This window comes from Fringilla coelebs, assembly GCF_963513975.1.
Source record: "Fringilla coelebs genome assembly, chromosome: 9".
Classification (NCBI taxonomy): Eukaryota; Metazoa; Chordata; class Aves; order Passeriformes; family Fringillidae; genus Fringilla; species Fringilla coelebs.
This window is the reverse complement of record NC_140067.1, coordinates 26142133-26149713: the sequence shown is the minus strand read 5'-3', so window position 1 is coordinate 26149713 and position 7581 is coordinate 26142133.

Sequence of the window (7581 nt, the reverse complement as noted above, 5' to 3'; positions counted from 1 at the left end):
TTTTACAGTGCTTTTGTGGAACAGTTTATGTTTGGAAGAGTAAATTTAAATTGTCTTTTCAATATCTGTCTTATATCAGTCAATACTGTTGGATGGCAATTTACACACATGAACTTGCTGACAATGAATATATTATACCTGCGGTTTTTGGTTTATGAATGAAATAAATACTGACACCAGTCTAGAAGACATTCTACTTTTTACAATAAATTTCATTTGTAATTTTATATGTTCCGTGGCAATGCTTTTGTGCATTACATCCTCTAGAGGGAACATAGAAGGAGACCAATAAAATTTTGTAGCTGAACAGTTATTACAAAGAAACGCTGTGGGATTCTTTTTTCTTACACAAAAGTAGTAACTTTGATACACTTTTGTGTGTGTTGCACTCAGGAGGGGTAGGCAAAGAGAAGAGATTGACTCCAGATTTTAAGAGAAACTGTCAAAAAGTCAAAGCCATAGGATATTTTAATTTTAGGACGTGGATCTAGGAGTTCATGCCAGGCTGAAGTGACAACTGTAGTGATGCTCCACCTGAGGCTGGACCTTTCCAAGGTGCTCAATGTGACACCCAGACATCAGAGTGATCCCAAGGAGTATTTTAGGATGGGCAGGAGCTTGGATCTTTGGGATGCACAGCTAATTCCGCTGCATTAGCTCAAGAGGAGACAGGTGAGAGGCTGTCTGCAAATGACCAAAAAGGGTTTTCAGTGCTCCTGATCCTTTGCTTTGCATATTTACCAAAAGAATCAAGCATATGTACACATTGCCTTCTCCCAAATGCACACAGTACAATATTAAGAATTCTCTGTTTTGGACTGCTCACCCAAGTACAGCCATGCTGCTTAGATTCAAATTAATTTAAAAATTAATTAAAGTGAACATTTGTTATTAGTTAAAATTAGTTAAAGTTAAAAAAATAATTAAAGTTTAAAAAATATCCTGACAATGCAACTGTTAAGTAGATGGGTGTTTTTTCCATTCTCTTCAGTGCAAGAATTTTCAGGTTTTTTTTAAAAAAATCCCCTTTTACAGATACCAGAAATCTAGTTTATAAAGCTGACAGTGCAAGCCATTAATTAAACATCATCAATTACTGAAATTAATTAAATGTGAATGTCTGTGGATCAGAATTAGGTTTTTTGTTGTTTGACATATCCCAGCAGAAAAAAAGCACATCTGAGAAAGCAGAACCTGGGACTCACAAGAAGCTTTTGCTGCCTCTTGCAAGAGAGCAGAACAAATAGCTGGATTGTCAAAAGTCCCCATTAGTAAATGCAGGGTAAAATGAAGGAAATTAATACAGAATGGTTTTGTAGTACCTCCTTAAATTCATTCTGAATCTGTGCCCCAGATTTAAAAGTCAATTTGTATTTTTTTAAATGGAAAATAATTACATAAAGAACGGGCAAACACAGAAAGCAAAAAAATCCATTTCACTCATCCACAATTTTAATTCAGCTGGACTCCAACGAAATTCACTTTATTAATTTCAATTTGGTGTATTACAGTGTCATTTGAATTTAGCCTCATCTAAGACACACTCCTCACTTCCAGCAAGACCCCAGCAGCACAGTGGAGAAAACGCCTTGTAAGTGAATGTAGACAAGCTAAAATACAAGGGCAGAAACTCTTCAGAAAGCCCACAGCCAAGGGAAATCTTTTCCTTAGTGATTCCTCTCTCTCCTGACTCCTATAAAGATTTATCTGCTTTACTGTTTCACTTCCACCCATTTGGATAATTTCTCAGATCTTCTGTACTAAGAATTCGCTCAGAACTAAAATTAGCAGCTATTTTTTCCCCCTGTTTATTTTTTTTTTGTGTGTGTGTGTGTAGGTTTTTTTGTTTTGTTTTGTTTTTTTTTTGTTGTTGTTGCTGGAGGAATTAACCTCTGGATGAATTCCTGTTTGTCTTCAACTTACAGCTTTCTTTTGCTGATAAATAATGTATCTCAGCCTCTCTTCTACGTGTCCAGATTTTATCTTGCTCTTGCATTAGGAAGATCTCCCCAGTTAAAATTCTCAGTATTTCTATTTTCATCCTCAAGTCTTTCTTTTGCTCTTTTGTTATGCCTTTGGCAACTATTATAACTCACAAAATTAGATAGTTGGATTTTATTACTCAGTACCTTGTGTAGTCTTTTCAAACAAGTGAATCCTCCTTCTTAAGATTTTCCCCCTATGACTATTTTTTCTTTCTTGGCTGAATTGGGTTTTTTTGTTTTTACATATCTTTCTCTGCCAAGATTTAAAGTTCTTCACTGTGCAGAATGATATCTGCAACAGAAGATACAGATCAGAAGGCCCAAAAGTGGGACATAATTTAATTATTACACAGCACATTCATTGTGTTGGACTGGAGTAGTGGAAAGCTCCTGTCATTACTCACCAGCTTTGTGCCAGATTTCCCAGCCCACCACTCATGGACTAGTTTTGGATTTCAGAACCTGTAAGCTCATGGAATAGGGAGAGTTTCTGTTTTACCAGAACTGGATTTTATAAAGATAAATATGATAGGGGAAGAAAACCCTGCAAATATATAGTGAGAAAAATAAAAGGCACAGGTTTATCTGGTTCTCAAACAGGAGACAATAATACTTCCTTTTTGACATTTTTTCCAGTTGGAAACTTTCAGAGTTCTCAAAAAAGAAGTTCAGCATGGTTTTTTAGAAAAAGATGAGTCCAATCAGCAAAGAGCTTGATCCATAAGAAAGTTTTGTAATAAGATTTGAACCCAAGGGTGGAGAAGAAAGAGCTGTGGCTCCATCCATGTGCACTCATTTCATCTGGGCATTGCAGATCCTTGGAGTGATCAGATCCTGGTGCTTTCTGCTGGCATTCACTAATGCTGTTATTTTCTGCCATCAAAAACTGGAAAAAAACCAAAACAAAAACAACAAAGCAAGGAAAAGATGGTAATACAGAATCACAGAATCATGGAAATCCAGACTTGTTTGGGAATACAGAAGCTGAATTGAATCATATTCAAACATAGTGAACATGAACAAACTCTCATTTCTCTCGTTGCTTGCTGAGAAAAAATACAGTCAGGAAGAAAATGTGTTCACATTCTAGCGCCTGAAGGTAGAGAGAGGTGCAGTCACATTTCTTCCCAAAATTTGAGGGAGAGCCTTTGTTTCCGAAGGTATGCATATGCTGACTGCATTTCTTGTGAAAGTGCTTATTTGGCAGACAGCTCCAGTCAGCAAAGAGACAAAAGCCAAAAAAAGTCAGTTTTCCCAGGCTGAGCAAGCAGTTTGTGCAGGAAGGAGGATGGAGAATGCAGGAGGGGGCTACAGCTGCCTGAAGGTCTTTGCTGTGAAAATGCAGCACGTTTTCCAGGGACAAAAAAAATGTCATGGGGGAGAAAAGGGATCCACACCTTCCTCCCTGCTGGAAAAGGACAAGGGGATATGGGGAAGGATCAGTGTTTTACAATGCATCAGCCATCGTTCCTTTGGCAGGTAGGGGACAGAATCTGAGCTGCTGTGCCACCCTTGGGAGTGGGAACACCCTCTAGGTGCTGCAGCCAGGGATCTTGCCAAGGTGCTTGGGGTGCAAGGAGGAATCCAGGGAAAAGTAGAGAGAGCAAGGAACCGTTTGAGCAGGTTTTTAAACAAGCAAGAGAGACTGTATGCCTCATTGCAGCTAAAAGCAGAGGCCAAGATCTCCAGGGGTGTGGATGAGGTTTGGAAATAGGGAATTTTAATGGGAGAGCTCAACACCAGAGCAAGGGCAGTGTAAATGCTGGTGTGCAGGATTGATGGGGGCCCAGCAGGGCAGACTGTGGGACTGCAGGGCTGAATTTGGGGTCTGTTCACTCAGCTTCATTCTCTAAGCACCAAATCTGCTCCAGAAGCAGCACATACCCAACACTTTCTGCAAGCACAGATCACCAGTGAAGCAACCCACAGCCCTGGGTCACAGGGGATAAAATGCCAGCTTACCCACAGGGCAGAGCAGTGCATGGATTTCTGACATTAATTTTCACTAATTTGGCAGCATGGCCACACCAGAGATAGCACTGCTCTGGGAGTGAGTGCATGTGGGAGTGCAGGGCCATAAATTCCTTTATTCCCTGCCAAGCCAACAACAGTGAGGTGTGAATTATGACCAAAGAAACAGTTTTACCTCCCAGAAATAGTGAAATTTTCCTTCCCTGCAGATTTCTCCTTGGATGGTAATGTGCATCTAAAAATACCAGTGTATCTTGTCAACACACTCACACATTCCTCTGGTTTAGGGAACACTCAGTGCCACTTGCAGGTATGAAAGGGAAACAGAGGGAATGCCAGTGTTAGCAACAAAAGGTGCTGCAGGATTGCCCACCCTCTGGTCACACCTGCACCAGGCATTGTTTGCCTGCCTATGATCTGCTCTCAGCACACAGCAGACAGAAAAGAGCTTAAAACCACCTGGGAGGCAGAGATAGCTTTGCTCTGAAAACAATGCTCCCCTAAGAGGGACTAATCCAGAGCGTGACCACCTTTCAATACATTCCAAGAGTTCTCTCTTTTCAGAGAAAAAGGCTTTTAGCCAATTCTCAGCTGACAGGGAAGAGAGAAGAGGAGGAGTAAAACAAAGTGAGGTGCGTACATATCAAGCCACAATTCTTCGGTGGGGAGAGAGGGGAGAGCAAAGAGTCTTTGCAGAGCTTTGGGATCCCACCACAGCTGTGTAACTCACTCCAAAAACATTTAGGTACCACAGGGATAACAGAAAACCAAAAATGCAAAGACCATGTACATTCTCTGAGCGTGAGCCTGACAGAAGAAAATCACTGGTTTTGAGCACACAAATTTTCATCTTACATCTTTCCCTCACTCTCAGCAGAGAAGAAATTTTAAGCATTAAACAGGAATGGGGGAATGACAAAAGATAATTCATGGTGTAAATGTGTAGAGCTTCTTTCACGTGCCCTGTTCATTGAGACCTCTCATGTCCCCCTGAGTTATTCAGTTTACCAGGTGTATTAAGGCACAACTCCTTTGCCTACAAAATTAAGGCATCACAGCATGAGAGAGCTTTATGGTTGTGTAAGATCTCCAAATAATTTTAAATAATCCTATGTCTTGCATATCATTATAAACTTTCCAGCAAAGCCCTTCCTCAGCATCAAACAAACCAAACCAAACCAAACCAAACCAAACCAAACCAAACCAAACCAAACCAAACCCAACCCAACCAAACCCCCCCAAAATAATACAGACAATTTCTACAAGATTAGACAGCAATTCTACCATAAACCAGCTCTATGAAATTTGGTAATTTTATTTTTTTAACTGGCTTTGTAGCACTGTCTTTCTGTGAATTTAATTCCTCTCTTGCTGCCCAGTGTTTCAGATTTCCCTCCCAGAATCTGTGTTTCAGAAGGGACTGGTTTGACAGCTTGAGATGTGAAAGTTCTTGTTTAACAGCAGGACATCAGAGAGCATCACAGCTGCCTTTTTAATATTTAGATGCATAAAGTTGAGATGAGGACTGTGCTGCTAAGCATTTTAAAAGTGCTGACTTGTCATCACAAAACAGAAAATGGAAATTCTTAGCTAGGAATTTTATCTGGACTCCAAACATTAAAGACTCGAGTCAATCAGAATTTAGTCATGTAAAAGTACCAAGCATTTATTTTCATAAATTATTTCCCAGCTTTTACAGACTCAGAGCAAAGAGCAAAAAAGAACAAAAAATGAAAAAAAGAGAAATACCATCAGTCATAGATATTAAAAAAAAAAAGCAGTTATTAAAAAATAATTAAAAACAAAGTAAGGAGTGATTAAGGCCCACTTTTAGCCCACTGCACAGAATGCACTGAAATTCAGCAGCTGCACGTGGAGGCTGCAGCACAGTCCCACCTCCAGGAAATGTTTTTTAACACATTAGGAGAAAAATGTAAAATCTCCTTATGAAATATGATGTTTGGATTTATAACTGAGTTTCCCCTGGTAAGTTCTGGGAAATTTCCCTAAATCAAATTAAAGGCAGGGAGCTCAGCTGGCCTCATAAATCACCTGTCTAAACTAGGAATGCTTCAAGTGATGCACGTCCAAGTCAGGAAGCGTGACAATAAATTTGATGACATGAAATGAGCCTGTTAGGCCTGGATAAAACTGTGAATAGGCAGTTTTTATGCCTTTCTTAGACAACTACAAATGAGGCTTGCTTTTCTAAAATGCTGGATGAAGTGTCCACATGTGCACCTACAGCCCCACTGGATCTTATTCACAGCCATGAAAAGCTTTCTGCTCAAAGAATTTTGGGGAATTTCAATCAGAAAATGTTCAAATGAATATCAAGTCTTGGATACCTCCTTCTCCAATGTCTGTGCCATCAGGTAGGAAGAGGGAAATAAAGAGGAATGCAGGGGGATTATCAGAAAGGTGAGAGGGGATTTGTAGCATCTCTCTGGGTCAGATTAGTTTGGAGAAGGTTTAGAGGAGATTTAATCAATCTATAAAAATATCCCGAGGGCAGGTGCCAAGGGGATGGTGCCAAGCTCTGTTCAGAGATGCCCAGGGACAGGACAAGCAGTGATGGCCATGAACTAGCCAAGGGCAGCAAGTTCTACCTCGGCATGAGGAGCCTCTTCCCACGGAGGGTGGCAGAGCACTGGAACAGCTGCCCAGGGCAGGGCTGGAGCCTCCCACTCTGGAAACATCCCAAATCCACCTGGACATGCCCCTGTGTCTCCAGGTGACCCTGCCTTGGCAAGGGGTGGGACAGAGGATCTCCAGAGATCCCTTCCTGTCGGGACCCAGGACATTCCTCTGGCTGCCCTGGGTGATTCGAGACCCTGGCAAGGGGCTCAGAGACCTTGGCACGGAGTCAAAAACCCCTGTGCCTTTGATTTTAGCCCATGGAAACAATCACCAACTTTGAGTGAGGATTTACAAGCCACATAGGTTTGAGTAGAATGACAGTGAATTTATCACAGGGTGAAAAAGTAGAATTTTGGGGTTTTTAGAATGGGCGTTCAAGAGGCAAAATGGATCAATCTGGGCATGTCCTGTCCTTTTTCCTCTTCTCCTTCTTGTTCTCCATCTTCTGCTGTGATGGTGGCACCTTTGGGTTGGTTTAGAGTAGAGACAGACTGTCTAACATAGGTTATAGGTATTGGGAAGTTATTGTAAATAAAGTACAGGTAGTTCTTAGTATAAAAAGCCAACACCACTCCAAGGGCAGGGACTGTGCCACAACCCGACCTGCTGGACAGATCTCAGCAGGGCAGAGAAAGAATGGAACAGATAAGAGAAAATAAACAACCTTGAAAAGCAGACCCAAAATTAAATAATAAAACCAAGATTATGAGCGTATAGCTTAAATAAAAATGTGTAATATCACATAGTAGAAAACTTAAAGTTTTAAAATATAATAATATATTTAAAACAAAATAAAAATTTAGAACAAAAACTGATCCCTCTTCTTCACCTTCTTCTTCATAAGTTTAAATAGTATTATAGAGTTAAATAAAAAATCCACATTAAAACCCACAAGTAGTTACTTATTAAGTTAAAAATAAAAATAATTTAAGTATTATTTCTTAATTAAACAGTTTTTCCTTAAAAAACTTCAGCATTCCATTTC